The sequence below is a fragment of the Camelus bactrianus genome, chromosome 5, assembly GCF_048773025.1.
Source record: "Camelus bactrianus isolate YW-2024 breed Bactrian camel chromosome 5, ASM4877302v1, whole genome shotgun sequence".
Taxonomy (NCBI): domain Eukaryota; kingdom Metazoa; phylum Chordata; class Mammalia; order Artiodactyla; family Camelidae; genus Camelus; species Camelus bactrianus.
This window is the reverse complement of record NC_133543.1, coordinates 18,634,484-18,660,353: the sequence shown is the minus strand read 5'-3', so window position 1 is coordinate 18,660,353 and position 25,870 is coordinate 18,634,484. Positions and strand designations below refer to the sequence as shown.

Genomic DNA, 25,870 nt, shown 5'->3' with positions numbered 1-25,870 from the left:
GGATGAAGTGAATCAGGAAGGCTTCCTGATAGAAAATTCCAGCTGGCTCTTGAAAGGTGAATAAGAGCACAGTGGACACAGAAGGAGAAGGGGTTTCCAGGCAAAGGGAACTGCACGTGACTAAAGCCTCAGCATTTGCAGAAAATATTGTGAGAGGACCAGGCTGAATCTCCAGAAGCTGGAGGAGCATGTGTGCTCTGAGCAGGCAAGATGAGGGAGGTGGGCTGGGGTCAGGTCACCACAAAGCCCTCAGGGCTCTACCCCATGGGTGATGAGAAGCAGGGCAGTGTCCCGTGCCGGGCCCAGCAGGGATGAAGGCATGCAGGCCGGCCCAAACCACAGCCCAGGGGGCTAATGAAAAGGCCCGACACCCGGGGACCAGAAACGCCCTCTCGCTGGTGGCTTCATCTTCACAAGCCGTGTTTGCAGCCTTCCCGTTATAGCATCTGCCTTAAAAAGGAAAAAGGCAATTACCCCTGTTCCTGGGAGCCAGCTGTATTTATTCCTCTTCCTTCCAAGCCCCTGTCTGTCCACAGTGGGTGGTGGCTGCTCTCCCAGGGTAGAGCAGCCCCAGCCCGCCCCTTCCTGTTTGCGACCCACGGCATCTTCTGTTTCTGGAAGGCACCAAACTGTGTGGCGAAGCTGGAGAGAAGCCAGCTGTCCCGGATCCTCACCCTCAGGCCCCGAGGCTCTCCTTGCCCTCCTTCACCTCCTCCCAGACCTCCCTCCTCAGTTTCTGTCCATTTTTCCCATCATATCTCGTCGCAGACAGGAATTACCCCTGACCACAAGGTCACTTGGACGGCAAAATGACCTGTCTGCCCTGCTGTCCCACCAGGGGGCTGGGGACTGAAAACACCAGTGACAGGTGCTCAGTCCCAGGGAAGTGTGACGGGGCAGCAAGAGGAGGGAGCCGGGATTCAGACAGGGTCTCAGGACCCCTGAACTGCCCCCCTCCCACGCCGGCTCCCGCTCAGCCCAGAGCAAGCCCAGCCTGCACTGGGGAGTTTGCTGTTCTCCAGTTTCAGTTTGAAAGAAAGATTTGACAAAATATCATTGTTTTACTTTCAAAAAATTACATATGTAATCCATCTTGATTATTTTTTAAAAACCACAATCTAGAAAAAGAGAGAACGGGAATACAAACTATCCTAAAATACTGATGTTTATTACTTTGATATAAATCCCTAAGTTGTTTTTTTTTTTTTTTTCCAAAAATAGAATCATGTGGTGTGTTTTGCTTTCTAAGCCGATGTGCCACTTACCGAATCACAGCCATCTTTCTACAACATCAGACGGTCTCCTACACCGTTGTCCTGAATCGGCTGCACGGGACTCCGCGGTTTAGGTGTACGACAGGGTCTATAACCAGCAGCCTTTCCCATTATTACTTTCTTCCAGTTTTTTGCTCTTGAAAACAATGCTTCAGTGAGAATTGTCTGCATGTACCTTCTATGCTTCTTCATTAGTTCCATTATGATAATTTTCTAGAAAGAAAACTTCTAGTGGAATGGCATGTTCTCGTTTAGGTATCTGAGTTACTCTGCCGAATGATGGAAAATAAAGTTTCTCCACAGAATTAAATCCCATCTCAGCAGCTTAGGTTGACCACGCCTACCCTGGGGATGGGAGGTGACCATGACCAGCAGAGCAGCCTCAAAGAGAGGGACATGAATTCATGAGAGCACATGAATCAGACCACGTAAGGAACCCAGTCCATCAGGTCAAGAACTTCATCCATCATGGTGATGCCTATCTGCTAAAACACTGCCTCAACCCTCACAATAATTCTCCCAGGACGTAGGATCCCTGCTTCCAGCTGAGGAAATGATGCTCAGAGGGGTTAAATGTGTGCTCAGTGCCATGTAGCTGGTAAGAGCAGTGCCGGACCCAAAGGAAACCATCTGGGCTCTGAGGAATGGGGCTTTGCCACATCCTGCAAAGAGGAGGGCACTGACCAGAGGGCAACTGGGACAACCCTCTCCTGTTCCCTACCCACCGCTCCCCAGATCACTGGCATAAACACCAGCCACTCAGAGCGAAGGGCAAGTTCCTTACAGCATCTCTCCGGAAGTGGCTGGCTTGAAGGACTGGAATTCAAGTTCAAACCATTTTCATGTGCAGTTGGTGGTGGGAGGCAGTGTTGACACTTGGTCATTTAACTCACAGATCCCTGCTGGGCGCCCAGAATGTGCCTAGACCGCCCCCTACTCAAGACAAAGGCAGATGTAGAAGAGTTTAACACTCAGGCTTCCAACAGAGGCTGGAAGAGGTGACTGAAGACCATGGGCTATGGGCTGTTCCCTCTTGGACAAGAATCAGTGTTGGGTTTGAGATTATGATTGGGATCAATGAAATAAACAGCAGTGTCCCCAAAGCCAATGTCAACTTTTGCCCCACTCTTCTCACCTTAAGAATCTGACCCCCGTGTGGAAACATAGCTTCTACTGCTGGGTGGTTGTTCCACCTGAGATGTAGCTCCCTGGTACAAGCCAGCTCAGGCAGAAATCCATGGGCAGTCTGCCTCAGAGAAATATTCTTGTCACATAAGAATCCCCCTATTAATCAAAAATCACATTATGGCTCCTAGAATGAAGTTTCCTTTACTACTCTTTAATAATGAGCCCGAGATAAGATAAAATTGGTAATTGCACGTTCTCTTCTGATGGGAGATAATACAAAGAAGGTATAGAAATTTGACTTAAAAGAGTATATTCACTTGGCTAATAGGCTTCCATTATGCAGGCTTTACTTACTCATTCATTACAATTTTTGCCACATATGGAGAACTTTAATTGGAAGTTACTTACGACATTGTTCCTGAGTGTTAGCAGTGGAGGAAAGTTTTTGATAATCAAAGAAGGATGAATGCAACAGAAGCCCGGATTTTCTAGACAGTGAATCCTGTGGAAGTTTACCACCTACACCAACCATCAGAGAGGGCTTTCTCTTCAACAGATGACCTTCAGATTAGAGATCAAGGACAAATTTCATACTGACAGAGCTCAAGTTTTTCCAGTGGATGAAAAGTGCAATAAATGGATTCTAGGTAATATATTAAGAGGTGCATTTTATTTTATTTACAACCCATATTGTAGAGAGCAGCTGATCCTCAGCTACGGTCCACAGGCAAGGGAGGACAGTCAGACGCAAGGAAATTATTCCATTTCTAGGTTTGTTTGTGAGATTTTTTTCCAGCATCCAGGTTAGGCCTTAATTATCAGTCATTAATGCCTATTGATTAATTAAATCATATGTACATTGCTGGCATCAGCAAGCCCAGTTCGAGCAGCACTTCCACAAGGGAATAGTCCTGATCGAGATGGAAAGCCCAACAAACTGACATAACTCATATCACTGATGGAGGAACTGCAGCCCCCCCGTCACTGACGGGTTCACATCAGTGCTGGCTACCCCAGGTGGTCCAGCCCTGTGGCACACCTCGTAGGTATGAACTCAGCATCAGGGGCTGTCTGTGATCCAGAGAGCTGTGTGAGCTTTGTGAGCAGAAGTGTTTGAAGCAGACTTGTGGTTCTTCAGCTTTGATTTTAACCATAAAATGAGGATGTGTTCATTTGCATTTGAAAGTATGTGCAAGCCACACTCAGTCCAGATCTACAGGGAAGGCTGGCAGAGGTTCACCAGCAGCCTCATGATCACCACTGCCATCTTAGAGATGCCAAAGCCAGAAGGATTACGCTCTCACCCGGTGCCACCCAGTAGCGCGCAGTGGGGAAGTGGTAGACGTGTCAGAAGCTCAGCCTTCTGACCACCTCTCCCCGAACCCAGCCCCACAGGTGTCAACTGCTTCAGAGGGACCCAGGCAGAAAGTCCTCTCTAAACAGGCAATGACCCACTGTGGGCTGAACAGAAATTGGTGAATCAGTCTCTCCCTTCAGTTTTAACCCATCACATATTTATAGAGCTTGGATCCTTCTTCAGAGAAGAATCTCATGAAAAATACCTCTTCTAGCTCAGCTCGCATCTAAGCTCTCCCTGCCCTTTGAGGTCTCTTTCATGAAACCTCAGGAGAGTGATACAATGAGATGACAGCCATTCCTGGGTACATTTTTTTCTCCCTTCCAAAATCACCACCATTAATTAAGAGCACGCCAAAGACGGCACCTAGTTGTGGCACTGGCTGGTGAATAACTGCACCAAAATAGCTAAAGCCTCTCACTAAGGGTCATAAGGCACATGTGGGGAAATCTAGCATAAAGCAACTTTAAGATGCTGCAGAGGGCCTTCCAGCTGCTACCAGCAGTGATGGAAATCAACATGCCCCAGCCAGAGCTCCTGGGACATTCTGATCTTTGTCATTTATTCACTCCACAAACAGCGCTGAGCATTGAAGAAAACACTGCCACACCTCTAAAGGAGCTCACAGTCTAGGGTTGGTGGGGGGTGGCAGAAAAGTCACCAGAAGATTATAAAACAATCAATGTTGGGGTAACAGTCCAAATGGGATAGGAAGAGATCCCAGAACGGCAGACCTCATCCAGACTGGGGGGGTAGGAAAGCTTTATCCATGGAGGTGGTGCTTGAGCTGAGTCTTGAATGATGAGAAGAGGCTGCCCAGATGGTCAAAGGAAGGAAGGCCATCTGAACAGGGTACTGTGGGTACAAATGCAAGTAGTCAGAGGAACATGACGTGGGAGGAGTAGTTATCATGGGAGTGGTGAGGAACATAAAACGTCCGCCCAAGTTCTTCAGCAACTCCAGAAGCCCACCCTCCCACTGGTGGAATACAGGACCTCATAATGTTACTGACACGGCCATCCATCACCCCTGGGCACTCAGGTGCGGTGCACCTGTAGCCTGGTTCAGGATTTGATCACAGTGGAGCCCAGACCTGCCAGTGTCACACTCGAGGTCCCTGGAGAACTTCCTTAATTTCTCTCTTCCTCAGTTTCCTCATCTTGAAAATTGGATTAATAACACCTGCTCTAAATGGTTTTCCAGAGCATTTAAAAGAATGCCTATAACACAGCTGGAGCAAAGGTAACAGGAGCCCCACACGTGGCAGTTTCCCTGCTGTTATGAGGATAGGGCATCTTGGCTGGACCTGGGGTGATCCCGGAGCCGCAAAGGCAACACCACACATCCCAAACTTACCTGCTGATTTTGAGTTAATGGCAGATCTAAGGGGTGGCAATGTTTGTAATTCCAGAGTCCCCAGAGGCCACATTCTGCCTTGTCATGAGGCTTACCTCTCCTTCGAATCTCACAGAATACAGATACCACAATTTTTCTCCCCTAGGACCCATACCCATGGTCCTCTGTGCTTGAAGAATTCACCCTCCATTTATTATTAGTTGGAGCCAAAAAAGAATCATGAAGGTAAGTCTGTTGGAGGGAAGGACGATGTCGCATTCCCAAGACAAAAGAGAAACGTTGTTGGAGCAGCTGCTGTTTGGATTGACCGCACCCCCTCCCTGCTGCCCCAAGACAATTGGAATCGAATCGGTAGTTTTTCTTCTCCATCTTTCTTTCTCACTCATGTGCTTCCACTCTTACCAATCAGTTTTAGTGGGTCTTTTGTGGTAAGAAAATTAACTTTATTTATTACAGGGATGACTCTTCATGCCCAGTTTCACTAACTCTCCACCGCTACCCAACAGATCATACCATTAACTCAGCAAGGAGGGCCCCCCATGCCAGGAAAGCCTTCAGCCCTGGGCAGCCTGGGACCGTTGGGCAGCCTTCCTGGGTACCAAGCAGACCTTATGAATCCCAACTCCACTGTGTGATGTGACCTCGAGCAAGGTGCTTACCTTCTCTCAGCCTCCATATCGCACCTGTAAAATAGTGATAATTTACTCATCACACTCTTGTGAATGCTTGTTATGCAGCAGACAATAAATCAATGACAGCGGTTTTATATGTTAGTATCATTATTCTCTCCCTTCCTGACTCTGCAGGGATGTCCTGTTGATGAGGACCTCACCATCCCCATTGAAGAGCCCACATGGATTCTAACTCCTAAGCTTTCACTGACTGCAATCTCCCTTACAGGGACAGCAGCCTTCTACTCTCTGTCTCTACCAAACCACTGCACTTCTCCTCCAAAAATGTGAAGAAGAGACATTCTCCTTCAGGGAGTCTTCCTAGATTGATTCTATCTGTGTCCAGTCTCTTTCTTTTCCAGTCTTCCAGCAGGAAAGAGAAAGCACTGTCAGATGAGATTCCAGGGTTAATTTAATAGAGGGGCCATGGACAGAAATATGAACAGGGTTTAAAGAACTGCTGGGGAAATCAAAGTCCCAGAGATCAGCAACAGCAGGAAGCTGCATCCGCCCCTTGGCATGAAGGAAATGGTGTTTTCGGAGCCCCATGAGAGCTGGAGCCAGTCTGCAATTGGCCAAACCCAAAAGCCAGAGGGCAGGGACCCCGGGAGATTCAGTGCATGCAGATCAGTGATGGCCCCAGAGTGCAGGACTGGGAAGGGAAGGGGATGGACCGGGGATGCGGGCGTGAATGCTCCAGCTCCTCCGTTAGGCTCTGCAAACAGGATAACTGGGGAGGAATCTGCTATTTGAGAGACAGACATTTTCCATTTGCAGATCACCCCACTCTGTTCCCCACAAAACTCAATCCATGTCTTTTTCTCCCTCTGGCTGGTGGAGCTCTCACCACTTACTGAGCACCTCCTATATGCCCAGCACTGAGGCTCATCTGATCTGCACTGCAATCCTGTAAGGGCTCATGGTCTAAAGATGAGGAGAGGCTGAGCCTTGCCCAAGATCACTCAGATAGATGTGAGCCCAGCTCAGTCTGTGAAGCCATCAATCTGTGTCCCACGACTCCATGATTTTCATGAAAGAGTGCTGGCCCTGCCTCCCCCGACCCTGGCCAGCTGCCCGCAGGCCTTTATTATTCATCTGCACAGGGCTGGTTAATGGGATCCACTCAGCCTTCAAACGTGAGCCCAGTTAGGTGCACCCAAACAGAGGGGCGCCCCATGTGGTTGTCTGTCCCATCTAACATCACCTCCCCAACAGCATTATACAGACAAGCTGCACAACACGCATCCTTCCCCTGGAACTGACCTTCCAGGGGCGCGACCCCAGAATGAAGCCGAGACAAGCTCCGTCTACAGCACCAGGGCCCGATGGTCCAGCCGCAGAGGGACATGACTCCTCAGCCTCGGAAATGGGAGGAGGCGTTGGCCCCGACTCATTCACAGCACGAGAGGCTCCTATGCAAGGAAAGGAAAGGGATTGAGAGGTAGGGTGGTGGAAACAGAATGAAACAAAATGACACATGTCCACTACTGGATAATTTGAAGTCTTTTGACAAGATTCTCATGGCCTTGGAGGCTTTGGGACATGGTTCTGCCTGAACCGGGGAGGGACGAGGAGCTGGGCCAGGAGTCCCCTTCCAGCTTTCAACCTGAGCTCCACATTGAGCAAACCCAGTGTCAGGGTGAAGAGGCAACAGCTTGCTATTTTCACCAGGAACACAGAACAGATCTTGAAAAGCTGTATCATCCATCTTCCCGCCTCTGAACGCAGCCACATGGGCTTTGAAAACCACCAGTGTCTCCCTGGTTCCCAAGCCATGGTCCCCGCCCATCTGGCGGTGCTAGCTTCCATCTAGCCTCCACCTCTCCTGTCGTACAGGCAGTCCGCTTCCTCTCTCCCCAGCCTTGTGGAGATGGGGAACAGCTGGGCCTTGATCCTCTGGAGAATAACTTTCCAGAGGTTTGTTTTAGTGAAAACACCAGGGTCCCGAGGAATTTTCCCCTTTGTTTGAAAACGAATGACTTCCTCCCAGGGCCGCTGTGAGGGGTTTCCACCTGAGTTGTGGTAACTTCAAAGGCTCCCCACATTTCTGCTGCAGAGGCCAGAGGCCTGCTGGGGCCTTCTCCTGCTGTTTCTGCCTGAGGCTTGGCGGCCTCTGCCTCAAAGCCACCCCTTCGTAGCCTGGGGCAGAGCCCCGTGCACACGTGCTATGGGCGAGGTGTCTGCGTTTGCACAGATGCGTACAACAGCGTGTGCTCAGGAGAGCATGTGTGTATCCCCAGTGCACTACTCTCTTTGCATTGTAAAGAATCCACCTTGGAAAGCAAAGGGACAGGAGAGGAGACAGCATTCAGTGGAGTTTCCCGAGTTTCAGTTTGTAATAAGTATTTATGACCAAGTTACAACAAGTCTTGAAAAAGAAGCTTTTAAAGGAAATGCAGATACTACAGTTGTGTTAATTACAGGCTTCTGCTGGCCCTTCCAATACATGCTTGATGTTCATTATTTAACGCTTTGTAGTGATTCTTTTCTTCCTATTTTTAAAAACCATGCCCAGCAAGCAGCTGTTTTCTATATGCAGCTGGGTCTTGCAACAGACAACTGTTTCTCTTTTAGCAACGTTGTCAAGCTTATTGTGAGATTAATCTGACTGCAGGTGTCAGGTAAGAACAGAACTCTGTTCTCCAAGACCAAGGACCCTGCGGAGGATGGGAAGGGAGGCTCAGGAGCCAGAGGGTACACCGATCAGCATGCAGGAAGCTCAGGGACCTGCAGGCTGAACCCAGGACGGCTGCATCCATCTTGCCTGGCTGCAGGCGGTACCACATTTCCATCAGGGATTCCATGCCTGGGTCCCAGAGAAAGATGCTTTGCAGGCAGAACGGCAGAGCCTCTCCATTGCCAAGTCCCCAGTGACATAAAATCTCACAAACAGCTTCCATAAATCACGCCCTGACAGCTACCAGGCTTGTCCAACGCTAAACACAAGTGGACGCTCCTTTTAAGTCGAGCCTTAAGTTGTAGGCAGCACCATCACCCTTCAGCAAACATCTGCAGTTCATCTTATCGTTTGAAGAAATATATGAGTTTCACTGTCTTTTTTTTTTTTTTTTTCTGTAAGCCTTTTGCAGCTTCTGCTCCTTGATTTCTTTGAAGACCATCTGCTCCATATAAAATTGGGGGTGGGGGGCATGCTGTGCAAAAAGGAACGTTTGGGAGATGTACAGGCTGGGAGAAAATGCAAACGCTGAGAATGCTTTGTCCGCGTCGGTGGACAGCCACTCTCCTTCCCGACCCTCCGCCTGTCGATGAGTGTTGGACTTGGGACGTCACCGTTGGCCCTGGCTGCTGTGTGTTCTGGTTCAGCCGCATGGCCATGACTCTACTGCTCAGAATGAGAGTCCTGGTGTCGGTGGTTCTGAGAAAACTCGAACTTTGAAAACACATGCTAGGGTGATGGCCCACACTCCCCTAAAGGTATCCCGTGGGCTGTGGCATGACAAGGGGGACCCAGGGGCCTTGGGAGATGTCTCTCACAAGCATGGAGACTAAGGTCCCCAGCATGGGAATATCTGTCATGGCGTGAAACTACCACAGGGCGGTACAAGTTGTGGGGTTGCCTGTTCTCACTCGGGCCGTTCCTCTCCGAGAAACAGAGGGGGAAGAAACTGAGCTCTTGGAAGCACAGAACAGCAGCCCAGGGCTTCCTGCCCCTCCGGCCCTAACAGAGGTGTCAGAGCCGAAGCTGGCTTCATGGAGGCAGCTGATGCTTAAATATTTGACCCCTGAAATCATCGCCACCCCTAGCCATGCCCGACTGGGTTTCCTCAACCCTAACACGGCCCAGGCAGCCCACCTTACTCAAGGTCCAGGAGAACCGCTCCCCTTGCCATTTAAAGAATGCATTTGACAAGCAGGACGGTGGCTGGTTTGCCCTGGAAGCAGAGCTCAAACGGCGATGATGAAGGAGACTTCAATGTAACACCAGCTTTTTCCTTACCCTGGAAGTTTCCATCCTTCTTGTGTTGACCAAAGAGACTCTTATAATTCCCAAAGCTTTCAACAGCCTATTTTGCTTTTCCCTCTGTCCCACAAGCTGCAAAATGCTTTAGCAAAACTGATTAAAGCATTTATGGTTATCATCCTTATGATCAGCAGTTCTTTTTATCACTAGAATTTATAGAAAAGTGGTGTGAAGTTCTCATCCAGCTCCTTGCGGGGTCCTCTCGCTTTTATTTCTGCAGTGGTCTGGCATGCGGTTACACACACACAAAAAATTTAAACAATGCACTGAGCCACAGGTTTTTAAGGCTCCTTTGAGCCTTTGCCCTTGAAAAGATCAATTCAACCATTGTGGGTAGCATCATAGTTTATACGGGAAGGCCCTTCTCTGGCTGAGTGCTCAGCGTCCAGCTGGGTACCCCAACCAGATCTGACTTTGGCCACACTTAGAAGGCAGTGTGGGGCTGCAGAGGCCACCTTCACGTATCAAGGGGCTGTCACTGTCCCCACCCCTCCTTCCAACAAGACCGGTAGAAAACCCAAAGCAAGGAAGTGTGGAGATTCCTTTGAGCAACAGCACAGATTAACCCAACTCTGTCAAGCCTGCAGATTTATGGGACAGAGGAAATTTTACCCGAAGGAAAAGAAAAAAAAAAAACTGTCACGTCAATCACCTCCTACAAGCCGAGAAAATAAACTTGCTTGCGGTTGTTAGCTGCTTGGTGGAGAGCAGCGGAGAAGTTGCTTTCAAGAGTTGATTCAGCAGTAAAAGTGGAGGAGGGTAAGGAGGTGACAGTAAGTTTTCCTCCCTGCCAGAGCTGCCTCCTCTCTGTTGCTGTGTGTGAAACACTCGCGTTGTTCTGCGATTATGGTCATGATTTGTTGGAGAACTTTCATGCAGAAGCGCCTGCATCTGCTGAGATCGGCCGCGCTCCCTCTTGACAGTTCCAGATGTTGTGAAGATAAAGTACCTCCTGCTTGAGGAACTGCGCCATTCGGAGCCCCCAGAGGTGTTCTGGATGCAGTTTAAAAAGGCATCTGTCTTAAAATAATTTCAACATCTCACTCGTCTGTTTAGAAGCCCTGTCAGATGGTATTTCGGGGGCCCTCTCAGACTCTTTTAAGAAACTCACTTTTACATCAAGCTATTTTAACCAACGAACTTTCGAACCTTTGTCCTGTTTCTTTCTCCGCCTGGGCCCACCTGTTCAACCTGCCTTCCGACGCTCTGGGTATCTTTGCACGTCAAGCTGGAGGCAGAAGGTCCTTACATCTCTCCACTGGGCCCATCACGCCCAAGGCTGGGCGTTGGGAGGAAGGTGGAACAGTCCTGGCTTTGATTGACTCAAGATTCATTGGTGAGGTGGGAACAAAAAGGCGAAGCCCCGCTTCTCCCTCAGATGTCATAACTCACCACACTGTCAACCACTGCAAACAGGAACGAGGCCCGACCTTTACCAGGACTTGGGAGTGGTATCTGAGCTTGCGTTTCCCTGGGTGACAGCCTACCCCCGAGACCACCCTTTAGAAGACCCGCCTTGCTCGTTCTGGTGCAGAGTGATGTTTTTCTTGGGTCATTTAACCTCACTCTCAGGAAGAGTCCAGAACGGTGCTAAGTTGTAAATTACTGCCCTCTGGAATGGATTTGTGCCAGAACCCACCGATCTGAGCATTCCTGCCTGGCTGGATCCTGGTAAAGAGATTATGGTACGTAAAATTCAGCTAAACATAGCTTGTTTCGATTTCCTACTTTCCTGGTTGTCTGTCTCGCAGTGAAAGTTTAAGACCTAGGAGGGGAACAGCGTCCGTGCTGCGGAATCGCTCTCACTCCAGGGCAGCGCTGCCTACTCAGATGAGCCATCGCTGGTGATCCTGCAAGGCTCACGCCAAGGGAATTCGTTCCCATCAAATAGATAATCCGTAAACTTGGCCTTGGGGTGGTTTTAACTGGTCCTTCTCACAAAGCTACTAAAACAGAGGGCAGCAAAGCCCGAAGCCAGCTTGCAGTAGTCTGCGCTTGTAAATCACTGTTCACATTTGCCATTTCATGCAGCTGAAATCAGCTTTCCCTTTTCCCTGATGTCATAGGCTGAGTCCCCAAACTGCAGTGACATCACCTTAGCTGATCTGCTTGCCCTACTGGGGAGTCTCTCTGAAATCCTTCAACCCACGTGGATAATGGTTTCTCAAGCTGCAGTCTCTTGAGATTTCATCTTGTGGTCCAAATATCCAGTTTAAAAAAAAAACAAAAACAAAAACATTTTCTCTTCTCTCCCTGCTGATTGGATCACCTACGTCCACCAGCCTGCTGGAAGAGGGGGACCCTCGAGATGAGAATGGTTATGCCCACCATCAGCATCACTGTCTTCAGATCACTGGGAGCCCTTTTGCTTTCTGGGGTGTAAATGTCCAGAGACGCTTCTCTGAAAGAACATGGCGGGTGGTACCTGGGTGGCAGAAACAGGTCAGCAGGTGAGGAGGCCAGGATGCCGTGACAGAGGGGCCTACACCCCACTCCTGTGTGCACAGAGAGGAGGGGGGCTGCAACATGGTCAGACAACCATGAGCAAAGACATCTGCAAATTAAATCCCAGCCTCTGGGGCCGTGTCATGCATTCGTCTTGCTGAATAAGATAGAACCAGAAAGTAATTTTGATTAGCATTCGTCCAAGCTATCTATCATAGGAAATCACACAACTGCACCGGAGGCTGGGGTTCTTCCCCAGCTATTCCTGGCTGCACTGTTGTGATTTCACAGTAGGAGGCAGACGTGTCAGGTGTCAAAGGCCCCTGTGCTTGACTTCTGTGCCGTGAGAGTCAATATATAAGGTATCCTGAAAGAAGATATTTTAAAATTACAAGCTCAAGAAAACAAACCAGAGGGAAGAGGATCCCTCTTTCATTCTCCCCTCCCCCACATTAAAGGAGCAGCAGTAAATGTGTTCTCTCTCGAGGGGAACAAATCCACCAGCAGTCCTGAGAGAGAAATTTCCCCTCGTATAAGACATGAAAGAAATCCTTGAATCGAAAGGTTGACTAAGGGTGATGGAATCTTTATTAAGAACTATTTTCCATAAAAGGAAATAGGTCTGGATTAACAGGATCATTCTAAAAGTAGCCTTTATAAGAATTTTTAAGTCTGAGCCTAAATATCTTCACACATGTCCATGCATTTTTGGCAAACAATGCATTTACTTTCTCTATCCGTGCTGCCACCAATACAGCACTTCCCTAGTTTTCTAAGGCAATAATATTTGCAGCCTGGTGGATTTGGGGGGACCCGTAGAGAGGATAGGAAATGCCAAGAGTGCCATTTAAAGCATGGAATGCACTTTTCAAATCGGTAAAGTCAGACCAACAAATCTCCGGCAGCTTCGCTTCTTATCTGCCAGCCTTTGTTGGAAAAAGAGCACCCACGGGGTCCAGCCCCGGAAACACTGGGAGAGCTGTACTTTTTCCCCCTCCCGAGCCCTCTCGTCACCTCCTTGCCTCCATCCACTGGGTGGGTCTGCAGTACAAGCGAGATCGTTCGGCAGGGCTCAGCCCAGGAGTGGAGGAAGCACCCCGTTCCCTCATCCCCCAAAGAGCTGGGACCCCAGGACCTGGCGAGGGCAGACCTCGTGATCCTGCTAACGAAGGCCAGGATACCTGCAGCTAGGCAAGGGGAGAAACTCATTCCTTATCATTTCAGCAGTCTCCGTGGGCTTCCAGAAGAGAAGCTGTCATTCCGGGTTTGCAGAATGGCTGCGCAGACAGGGCTAAATCAGCACTCTCCAAGCCCTGCCATCTGGCTAAAACCTGAAAAATTCAGTCTGCAAGCTGTGTGATTTCCCAACACTTCCAAGGCATTCTTATTCTATGGGAAAATATCTGAATTTCTGGCCACTTGCACATAGACGTTTGAAGTCATTCAGAGGAAATCCTAGTTCTTCTGCTCGTGGATATTGATGGGACATGTGACAAACTTCTGCAGGACAAAGGAGCCTCCTTTAACCACAAGAAACATGAATATCTTTTTGGCTGCAGCAACTTGGGGGTCCTTGGAAGCATCTGGAAGCATGCAGTCCGCGCTGCCTCTCCTGCAGATGTCTGGCATTGTGGATGCCGGGTCCAGCTATTCTTGCAGCCTTAGCACTCATCTTGTGTCCCCATCAGCATGAGGAGGACAGAGGGTCCGTGGTGCCCCGCCCAGCGCTGGCCCACAGCACGCACTAAATAAATCCTCTGTGATGCGATGTTGGTGGAAAATCGGTGTTTACACACAGACAGCAGCTTCCCAGGGACCGTGCTTGGGGCTTGATGTGCCCTGTTTGGTGGGAGCGGAGCAGCTGCCTCCCTGAGCCTGGGGATTTCTCACTTGGTGGAGGAAATCCTTTAAGTATTTACAACCATTTAACAACTGCCTATATCCTGACAGTTTTACCTCCCAAATTTCTTGTGATGCATGTCTCTCAGCCTCCACACTACCCGCATCTCTGCCCCCTGCCTGCCCTGATCTCCCCGCTTCCGCCCCGGCCCCAGGGAGGTCCCTTCTCCAAGCAGCAGCCAGCCAATCTCTTTACAATGCAGATCTGCTCCCCCACCCCCAAAAAAACCCCAAAAAACAAAAAACCTGCAGTGGCTTCCCAGTGCATTCAGCATCAAGATGAAAAACCTTACTAAACTTCTAGATCCTGTATAACAGAGCCTGTGTCTCACCCCAGTCACCGTCTCTGGGCCCCACCTGTACAAGTTTTCCTGCATTTGCTCAGGGCCTTTGCACATCCTGTTTCCTCTTCTTGTGGGGGTGCCCCTGTCCCAGCCCAGCCTCCACCCCAAGAGCTCCTGCTGGCCCTTCAGCAATCAGCTCCAATGCCATGTCTGTGGGGAGGCCTATTTGACAGCCCCTGACTTGGTCAGATCTCTACACACACACATACACATGCACACACACATCCTTGTAGCAGCCCCTATGGTGCCCTTCAAAGCATTGCAGCTTTTCTGAGGTCGTTCAATTATCAGTTTTCATTCTAGACTGTAAGCCCTGTGCAAGAGGGACAATGACAGTTTTGCTCAATCTTGTATCCCCAGGGTCTAAGACAGTGCCTGAAGAACCTGGCAGACAGTAGGTGCTCAATAAAAAAGAGCTGAATGAAAGAAAAAACTGGCAGAGATACAGAAGGAAAGAGGGAAGAATGGGAAGATGGGGGTGGGTAAAAACAATAACAACCAACTTACCGTTTTCTAAATCCCCAAATCCTTGAATCCCATACATATCACTTCTCTTTTCTCCACACACTTTTAAGAGCATCAAGAATGCAGTGTTCTATCTAATTCAGAAGGACACATGCACCCCAATGTTCACAGCAGCACTATTTACAGTAGCCAAGACAGGGAAGCAGCCTAAATGTCCATCGACAGAAGACTGGATAAAGATGTGGTATATTTACACAATGGAATACTGCTCAGCCATAAAAAAAGAATAAAATGATGCCATTTGCAGCAACATGGATGGACCTGGAGATGGTCATTCTAAGTGAAGTGAGAAAGAAAAATACCATATGATATCACTCATATGTGGAATAAAAAAAGAAAGAAAGAGAGAAAGAGAGAAAGAGAGAAAGAGAGAAAGAGAGAAAGAAAGAAAGAAAGAAAGAAAGAAAGAAAGAAAGAAAGAAAGAAAGAAAGAAAGAAAGAAAGAAAGAAAGAAAGAAAAAGAAAGAAAGGAAAGAGAGAAAAAGAAAGGGCATTAACTGATTTACAAAACAGAAACAGACTCACAGACCTAGAAAACAAACTATGGTTACCAGGGAAGAATGGGGTGAGAAGGGATAAATTGGGAGTTCAGGATTTGCAGATACTAACTACTATATACAAAATAGATAAACAGCAAGTTTATACTGTAGAGCACAGGGAACTATATTCAATATCTTCTTGTAACCTATAATAAGAAGATGAAAAAGAATATGAAAACAAATATATGTATGTATATGTATGACTGAAACATTATGCTGTATGCCAGAAACTCACACGACATTGTAAACTGACTACACTTCAAATTTTAAGAAAAGAAAAAAATAATAATTTGCAAACTTAAAAAACAAAAACCAGAATGCAATGTTCCAAAGAGGAAAAGGAAATGAGAGGGATGGCTGGTTCTCCCATAATGACTGGTCCATCTACTCCTTCCACAACCCACCATGCATCGGGCCAGGTGCTCACTGCTGGGAGAAACACGTGGCACAGGAGGTTAGAGCAGGGGATCTCAGCAGACTCCCCCTCACCTGGGACCTTGGCCAAGTCACCCACCAGCTTTGAGTTTCAGTTTCCCCCTTTGTAAACTGAGGAGGTCGGGTGTTTCCTAATGACCCTCCCAAAGCTAATATTCTATTGCCCCAAACTGGATGATAATGACAGTAATAACAATCAGCATTATTAGTTGAGCATTTTGTGCACGATGCTGGTGTTTCCCTATATTACCTTATTTAATTCCCAAATACCCTGTGAGAGAAGTCCAATTATCCATGACTATTTTAGAAACAAAGGAAACTGAGGCAAAAGAGGCTGGCTGACTTGCCAGCGGACAATAACTAGGAAGTGACAAGGCTGACATGTAAACCAGAATCCCTGACTCTACTTTGCTCCTGGACCGCAAACTGCACGACGCCCTCCAACAAGACTGGAGGTGGCCAGTCCTGGGGGCCTGATGCAAGACAAGGAGGCAACACTGAGTTCTGTGTTTAAAGCAGGCGATCATCACCACTCAGGGTGAACACCTTCCCCTGGTGCTGGGGAGACCTCTTACCCAGACGTGTGCCTGCTCAAGTAGACTTGGAGCTCACAGGTGGAAAGAGACAGCGTCAGCCATCATGCTCTCTATCCCCTCAATGCTCTCAGCTGCTGTGGATGTTGTCCGGAAGCTAGTTCCCCCGACTAGACAACTTCCTGACCCAAACCTCCCCTGATTATCATCTGCCTCCACCTGAGGTCATGAACTGGGGGCTCTCAAGCCAGATATGATTGCAAATAAATTTTCTTTGGCCTCAAAACATCTGAAAATTTGCAGATTTTACATAAAATTCCAAATATGACTTCACATGGAAAATCAAAAGATCTGGCTACAATCCCACCTGGCAACAATTGGCAGGAACTGAGTAGGAACTGCCCCTTTGGATAGACAGGCTCTCTCTGGCTGACCACAGACCCCACCACTCCTTATTGCCTCATAAGGATCCTTTCAAGCATTTGAATTTGGCAACCTCAGACCCCAGAAACAAATCCAAAGACTTTAGCCTGGTATTCAAAGCCCTTTGTTACCTGGACCCTGACTTCCCTTTCCAGCCAACCTAAAGCCCCTCCTCTACATCCTTTCTCACACTTCACCCAGTGAGTCTTCCTACACTCCCACCCCCAGTTACATTTGCTTCTGTATCACGGTTTTCTTTTCATTGCATGTGGCCTAACTGCTCAGCTGGACAGAGCACAGAAGGGGTGGAAACCCTGGCTTGTTCTGGTCTACACAGAAGAGCTACTGAAGGAGGGCCTATTGCCTGATTCCTTCCTGCCAATCAAAGTGTGGTCCATGGCCTGGGAGCTTTGGCATTGGCTGGGAGCTCAGTAGAAAGGCAGAATCTCATAGGAAGGCTATGGCAGTAGTTACAACATTTCCACATCAAGATGATGGCCATACTGCCCTCTGACTCGAAACAAGAAGCTGTTGGAAGGCGGTTGGGAAGGGACAGACTGGGAGTTCGAGATTTGTAGATACTGATAGGTATATATAAAATAGATAAACAAGTTTATACTGTACAGCCCAGGGAAATATATATGAGATCTTGTAGTAACTCATGGTGAAAAAGAATATGAAAATGAATATATATACATTCATGTATGAATGAAAAATTGTGCTGTACACCAGAAATTGACACAACATTGTAAATTGATTATAACTCAATAAAAAAAACGAAGAAAAAAATAATAAAAGAACTGAAAAAAAAAAAAAAAAAAAGAAGCTGTCTTGACCCTGGGACCCCTAGATCAGGCATCCAGAGATTTTTACTCCCTGACAGGCAAAGTCATTGCCCCTACAAAGCCCTGAAGCAGCTACAGAAGACAGATCATTGCCCCTTTGCTCCCCACAAGATTACAGGAGTAAAATATCTGAAACAGATGGGAAGGGGGCAGAACACAATCATTAAAAGAATGACACAGCAACTAGGCTGAATTTGGCAGAAGATCTGCCTTCCAGCAGACCATGAGCCTCATGGCACTCCCACAGGTGCCATGACAGCTCCCTGGCTGACAGTAAAAGGCCAAAAGGTGGGTGGAGCCTAATTCCTAGAAATCCTTGCCCCTTTCCCCAACATAGTTGGAATAATCCTCCCACTCGTTAGCATATGAAATTACCAAGCCCATAGAAACTAACCACTGCCCCACCTCATGGCCATTCTCCCTTCTGAGTAAGATGACTGCACTCTGTTTATGGAGCATGTGTCTCTCTAGATAAACTTGCTTTCCTCTAAAAAAAAAAAAAAAAAAAAAGACAGAAAGAAAGGCAGAATCTCAAGCCCCACACATACACTACTAAATCCAAATTTGCATCTTAACAAGATCTCCCAGGTAGACAGTATCACTTTAAAGTTTGAAGGGCCACGGCCAAGTTGAGGAATTGGAAGTCAAAGCCAGGCTCAGCTGCAGGTCCTGTCCTCACCCTTGAACGCACCCCAACTCCTCTCCAGGCTGCTCCGTTTCTCCCATTTCTCCCGTGGTACAACAGCAGGCCCGTCAGGTGGCCACTCTCTGAAAAGGTCAGAAAGAAGGGGCTCAGGGTCCCGAGAGCAAAGGCACAACTCCCCTCACATGGTGAGTGCTGCCCGCTTTGTGCCATGTCAGGTCAGCCTTCTGACCTTCACGAAATGTCCAAATGTCCAAATATCCCTGCTCTGCAGTGATGAGAGGGAGTGGAATTAGACATGGCAGGAAGTGTCCTGACACCAGACTGTGGTCATGAGCCCTGAGAGTCATCGGGGATCCACAGGGATGCTGGAGAGGGTCTGACACCAAGAACAGTGTATACTGCAGAGAAGGAGGAAGCTCAATACGAACACAGGACCATTGGTGCAACCGTGAGATTTTTAGCTGCAACGCTGCTTCCCCCGATAGAAATCCAGTTCAATTCTGCCCACCAATCCACATAACTCCTGATTGGATACAAAGGCCTGCTGGGTGAGAAAGCACTGCTGTCGGGCACTGCTTCTAGGTGTGAGACCACAGACAAAAATCCATGCCTCCATGAGACTCATAAACAAGTGCAGGGCGACAAACAGGAAAACAAGAAACTAGAGTTTAGGAAGATAGGAGGTGCCGGTGTGCCCACACGCGCCTGTGTGCTCTGAGGTGGGGGGAGAGCTCTGCTGGCCTGAGCAGCTTCAACCTGACATCAGTGGCAGAACCCAGCTCTGTGCTAAGCACGTTTTAACTCTCCCAACCCTCACAGATCTGTGAGGTAGGGTGGGACTCCTGGAGGCCTAGATGGTGGCCCCTAGTATCCCCCCATCACTGGTGTTCCTGCCCCTGTGTAACCCCCTCCCCTTCAGTGTGCGCCACACCCAGCGACTGGCTGCTGACAAACAGAAGATGGCGAAAGGTACTGGGAGGTCACATCTGAAATTAGGTTACAGAACGCTGACTTCCGACTCCCTCCCTCCCTCTCTCCCAGCCTCTCTGGTCTCACTGTGGGAGAAGCAAGCTGGCAGGGGTGAGAAGCCCTAGAGGCCCATGTGGCAAAGACCTGATGTCTCTGGCCAACAGCCAGCGAGGACCTGAGGCCACCTACAGCCTTGTGAGTGAACCTTCCCCAGTGGAGCCCTGAGATGCCTGCAGCAGCAGCCCACACCTCGATTCTATTCTTGTGAGAGATCTGGAGAAGAGGCACCCCAAAGCAATGCCTATCTTTCTGACCCCCAGAAACTGTGACATTAGAAGTGTTTGTTGGTTGGGGGGAAGGTCTAGCTCAGTGGTAGAGCGCATGCTTAGCATGCATGAGGTCCTGGGTTCCATTCCCAGTACCTCCATTAAAAAAATAAATAAATAAACCTAATAACACTCCCTCCAAAAAAAAAGTTTTTTTAAAAAAGCATTTGTTATTTTAAGCCACTATGTTTGGGGTAAGTTTTTACACAAAAGGCAATACACTTTATAGGCAGGTACTATCAGTGCCTCCATTTTACAGACGATAAGACTGAGGGCAGAGAGAGGTAAGTTAACTTGCCCCAGGATACACAGCCAGTAAGTGTCAGGGCCAGGATGTGAGCCCCAGCAGTGTGGCTCCCTGAGCCCACTGAGCATCACACATTGTGTCTGTAAATGATCGCATTTGACTCACGTATCTGTACATCTGCTTCTCTTGTCAGACTGTGCTTTCCATTTCAGGTCTGTGTGCCCAGCTCCTGGTCAGCACCCAGCACACAGGATGTGCTCGGTTGCAGTTGACCAAGTGCAGCCAGGAGGGTGGCCGTGAGCAGCACAGGCTGCCCCCGTGCCTGTGGCCTTGCACCAGAGAAGGGGAACCCAATGGGGTGGAGAGGAATGTCCCCCAAGACCGTATCAGCCCTAAGCTCCCTGAGCAGAGATGGAACCTTTTTATTTTTTTTTTTATTTTTTTTGCTGAGACATACAACTCCAAGCAAAGCATGTTACATTTGGCCCAAGTATAATGTTCTTGATATGATCTCCTAATCTTTTTCAGGTGCATCTCACATTCAGTAATCTTTATTTGGCTTCCAAACAGCAAGTTGTCTCTTGTACCAAAAAATATGTGACTTGTATCTGTTTATCTTAAGTAACCACTGAAAGACATGTTTATAACTTTATGGGGAGGTCCTACAAGCCTGTTAAACAACATCTGTTATTGTTGTGTGTACATTTTCAGATCTTTGGGATCATATGTATATATATATGGGATTTTATATATGTGTGTGTGTGTGTGTGTGTGTGTGTGTGTTTGTGTGTGTGTGTGTGTGTGTATATATATAAAGACAAATGGCTAGGGAGAAATTGGTGGGTTTTTTTTTTTCCACTTTTCTGGTGGTAAGTAAATGTGAACTCACATCCCCCAAGCATGTGGCTTTGTGCAGGAGGGTGGGAAAGTCCAGGCTGCAGACACTGGGCAGGGGCGGGGCCAGGTGAAGGCAGGGCTAACTGCAGGGCAGGACTCCTGGGCCAGGAAGCAGGAGTTGCATGAAGAGGATGCATGAGGTGGGAGGGACCCCGGTGAAGGTGGGATGGGGAGGGGCGTTGCCTCTCCACCCAGCTGAGGAGATTAGTGTGATAATGAGAACGGGTCATAAGCACCTCTGCTGTGGACTTGATCTCTGAGCCTCAGTTGACTGATCTACAAAATAGAAGTCGTAATAAACCCTTAGACAACACAAGAGGTTTGCCTTGAATACATTCTCTGAAAGCAACACCTTTTGGGGGGGGATGGTCTAGCTCAGTGGTAGAGCACATGATTAGCATGCATGAGGTCCTGGGTTCAATCCTCAGTACCTCCTCTAAACATAAATAAATCTAATTACCTCCCCTCCAAATAAAAGAATTAAATAATATAATAAAAAATAAGTAAAATATTTTAAAAGAAACAACTCTTTAAAAAATAAAAATTAAAAAAATAAAAATGACACATTTTCAACACTTTTTAGGTAACAGATGAAAGCTATTAAAAAGACCTGCCTGAGAGCAAAATGTGTAGCACTGAGAAGGGGGTTAAAGGGGTGCCTTTCTTCTGTGCTAGTCCCCCCACCCCCTGGCTCGCCCTCCTTGGGTGGAACCTGGCTCCCTCACTGGAGGTAAGTCAGGAAGGCTCTTCTGGAAGCCTGCAGGGTCCTCAGCTCTACAAAATGGGTGCAAGAAAGAGAAGACTTTGGCACTGCCTGGGGGTGCCAATGTCTTGCAATTTCAGGACTTCCTACACAGGCACATTATTTTTTATTAATTAACTTTTTTTTTTTTTTTAGCAGTTTTAGATTTACAGAAAAAGTTGAGTGAAAAGTACAAGTTCCCATATACTCCTTCACACACCCCAATTTCCCCTATTTTTAACATTTTGCACTAGGGCGGTACATTTGTTACAACTGATGAGCAGCTAGTGATGTATTGTTATTAACTAAAATCCACCATTTACATTGGGGTCCATGCTTTGTATTGGACATTCTGTAGGTCTTGATAAATGTTATAGTACTGTACAGAAAAATAGCTTCACTGCCTTAAAAATCCCCTGTGCTCCACCTATTAATCCCTTCCTTCCTCCTCAGCCCCCAGCCCCTGACAGCCATTGATCTTTCTCTATCGCCATAATTTTGCCTTTTTCTGAATGTTCTGTAGTAGGAATCACACAGTACGTAGCCTTTCCAGGTTGGTTTTTCTCACTTACCTATGTTCATTCAAGGTTCCTCCCTGTCTTTTTGTAGCTTTAAAGCTCATTTCTTTTCATCACTGATTAATATTCCTTTGTATGGATATACTGAAGTTAGCTTATCCATTCATCTACTGAAGGACATCTTGGCTGCTTCCAAGTTTTGGTAATTATTAATAAAGCCATTATAAACATTTGTACAGGGAGGGTTTTATAGATGTAAATTTTCAACTCATTTGTTTAAATACCAACAAATACAATTGCTGCATGAAATGGTAAGAGTGTGTTTAGTTTTGTAAGAAACTGCCAGACTGTCTCCCAAAGTAGCTTTACCATTTGTTAATTCCCCCAGCAATGAATAAGAATTTCTGTTGTTTCACATCTTCATCAGCATTTGGCATTATCAGTGTTTTGGATTTTGGTTGCTTCAATAGGTACATAGTGATATCTCACTGTTGTTTTAATTTGCAATTTCTTGATGATGTAGGATAAAAACATCACACCCATCATTTTAAATAATGAAATAAATTAAATAAATAAAAATGTAATTGGCCTGCTCTAAAAGGTATGCTCTGCAATCATTGTGTATTTAGTGTACAAATCTCACTGAGGATCACAGGAGATACATGATTCAGACTTTCTTGCCAAGAAAGTTGGACTTCTTTTAAAGATCAACCTGCTCATTTTCATAATCAATCAATTTCTTTTGTTACTTTTTGCTTTGGCTACCAGGAAGCTCAAGATGATCTCTAAAAATGATATCAGATTTATGGGAGGTATTTCTATACACAAAGTTTACACCTTATTTTATCTTACTGTCTGATCTCTATCTTCCCTTCATTCTAAAATGTCCTCATTTATTGGGAGCTGAGGAATGGAGGAGAAACTAAAGTAATAAATCTGGTTACACAGGCTTCTATCATGCTGGGCCACAGATTGAATTGGCTTGAGCTGCCAGCTGCCTCCCTGAACCCAACCCAGAAGAAAGGAGGAGGCTAACAATGCCAGCATCCATCACAGAAACTGCGGGAACTCCTTGGGGAGACAGAAAGTGGTTGGGTTCCATTCCAAAGAAATAATGCACCTCTGAGGCAGTGGCCCTGAGGTGGCCTCTGATGAGTGATGGAAAATGAGAACTAATCATTAAGAATAGATGAAATAAATAAGATAAAATGAGAGGAAATTTGCTTGAAGAAATTATGTTTGCCATGACACGCCATGGGTTGCTCAACCCAATTTTGTACACCTGAGTGCCAAATAACAAAATAATGGAAAGACCTACCAAAAAAAAGGTGCAATCATGCTAAACTATAAAGCACATTATGAGCATTGGTTGTTACTATTATGTACTGCTTTGATTCTTATTTGAAGCCTTGTAAAATAAGCAGGACATGCATTATATTCCCATTTTACTGACAAGAACATTGAGACCCAGGACATTTAAATTAAAGAGGCCATTTAAATCTACCTGAGGATTCAGGTCCAACTGACCTAGGATCCATGAGGCAAAGGCTGGATGGGCCTGTTTCCCAAGAAAGGACAAGAGGAAATTTTCTGAGAGTCAGCCCTGAGGACCAAAGGTGAGTTGTTGGAAGAATCTGCAATACTTATGATGTGACTTTAGAACTTTCTCTGCATTTTTTGTATTGCTTGTATTAATCAGTGCAATGGGTTGAATTGTTTTACCTCAAAAAAGACACATTGAAATCCTAAACCCCAGTACCTCGACATGTAAACTTATTTGGAGATAGGATGGTTACAGATGTAATTAGTTAAATTAAGATGAGGTCATACTGGAGTCGGATGAGCACTTAATCCGAGATGACTGGTGTCCTTGTAAAGGAGGAGAGAGACAAAGAGCAAAGATGGCCACATGAAGATGCAGAGACACAGGGAGACACCATATGAAGACAGAGGCAGAGATTGGAATCTGCATTTGCAAACCAAGGAATGGCAAACTGCCGGCCATCAGCAAAAGCCAGCAGCAAATCGTGTACCAGATTCTCCCTCGCAAGCCTCAGAAGGAACCAGCACTGTCAACCTCTTGAATTCAGATTTCTAGCCTCCAGAACTGTAAGAGAACAAATTTCTGTTGTTTTAACACACCAATTTGTAGAATTCGGTCATGGCAGCCCTCAGAAATGAACAAGTCAGAGTAGGCTAAACAGCTGTAACCAACACACCCAAGATGAATAATGGCACAAACCCAACAGAAGTTTACAGTGACAGTCCAGAGCCGAGTTCCATATAGGTGGGCAGCTCTACTGAACACAGTCATTCAACGATCCAGGCTGACGAGTGGTTTCCAAGGCTGCCCTGGCCCTCACCACTCCAGCCTGGGGAAACAGAAAAAGAGCATGAGAGTTTTGATGGGTCAGACAGAAATGGCTCCATCACTTCTGCTCACATTCCACAGGAGAGAACGTAGTCATATGGCTCCTCCTCTGCGAAAGACGGGTGGCAATAACCAGTTTGCAGGGCCACTGTGCAGAGTGAATAAAACCAGTCTGGCCTGATAAAGAGTTATCTTCCTTTTCCACCTCCCTCTCAGTTATGGAATCAGTGTGATGGACCCTGTGATGTCTTCTTGTAGCAAAGTGTACTCAGGAGACAGGAAGAGTCTGCAGTGAGATCAGGTCTGCCACCGCATTTCACACATCCATGAGATGGAAATGTACACAGTTTACTTCAGGATTTGCTCACACCTGCACCTCTAGTGACCTCCCCACTCTTTTCCACCCACCAGAATTCCTTCCATAACTCCAAGGCCAAGATCACAGCCGGCTCTACGGTGAAGCCTGCTCAGGTCTTACAAGTGGGATTTGACGTTCCCAACCTAAATGTAAATACCCTGAGGGCAGAGTTTCAATCTGTCTTGTTCACTGCTATATCCCCAACACTTGGGAGAGTGCCTGGCATACAGTAGTTGCTCAATTAATATCAGTTAAGTGAGTCAGTTAATTAATTAAAGGTTCCCCTCTGACACTTACTGCCTTACTCACCACCATTCATCCATTCTCGCAGACGCCAACAAGCACGATAAGCCTATTGTGCAAGACATCATGGAAAATGCCAAAATGGCCCGGGAGACAGACTGGCCCTGGCAGACAGGCCTGCCCTCTAGGAGTGCATGCCAAAGAGGGGACATCAGACATGTACCATATACATACATATGGTAAGAATAATGCCAGGGAGGGGTAATATGATTTCACAGGGGTTGTTCAGAGGACAGGAAACCTGCCTTCTGCTGGAGCCATGGGATGGAGAGACTAGTATCAGATGGAGAGTTCTGGTTTTAACATACCTCCCACTGTACATCTTGTCACTTATTTTCATTCCTGACTCCTCCAACAGCCCACAACTCTCTGGAGGCTCAGTCACCCCCTCATCCTTGGGGACCCTCAGCCCACCTTGAAGTGTCACCCTAGTGACCCTCTCCTAGTACAGGCAGGTGACATGCTGTTTTAGAATGCAGTTATCACCAGGCAGCAGTTGCTCCCGCAGAGCCTGCCTGAGTCACAGGAGGAAATGTGTCTGCACGTCTCTCCCTTTTAGAAGGTGAGTAAGTGAAGGAACAGTGCCAGCTCAACACAGGTCCTCAATTTCCCGCTGAGCTGGTTTGAGGGATTTTGCTCCAATGCTGCTCCCAGAGCCCAGAGGCTGAATTTCACAAGGACTGATATTTCAATCCTTCAAGTATCATTTTCTTTTTTTCAATTGTGCGTATATATAT

The 25,870-nt window shown here is 47.2% G+C and overlaps 1 long non-coding RNA gene across 2 annotated transcripts in view; it reads right to left on the bottom strand.

Moving 5' to 3' along the window:
* Positions 1-2,911: 2,911 nt before the first annotated feature.
* Positions 2,912-25,870, bottom strand: part of LOC123616730 (uncharacterized) — a 63,685-nt gene continuing 40,726 nt past the window's right edge. Inside the window, exons 1-4 of one of the 2 annotated variants that reach the window (XR_006724752.2) lie at positions 13,395-13,500; positions 7,050-7,198; positions 5,775-5,798; positions 2,912-4,614 (exon numbers count right to left, since the gene is read on the bottom strand). This is a non-coding gene — a long non-coding RNA (uncharacterized LOC123616730). Of the gene's footprint in view, positions 4,615-5,774; positions 5,799-7,049; positions 7,199-13,394; positions 13,501-25,870 lie in introns of those variants that run through there. The other variant, XR_012506867.1, reaches the window with a different exon arrangement.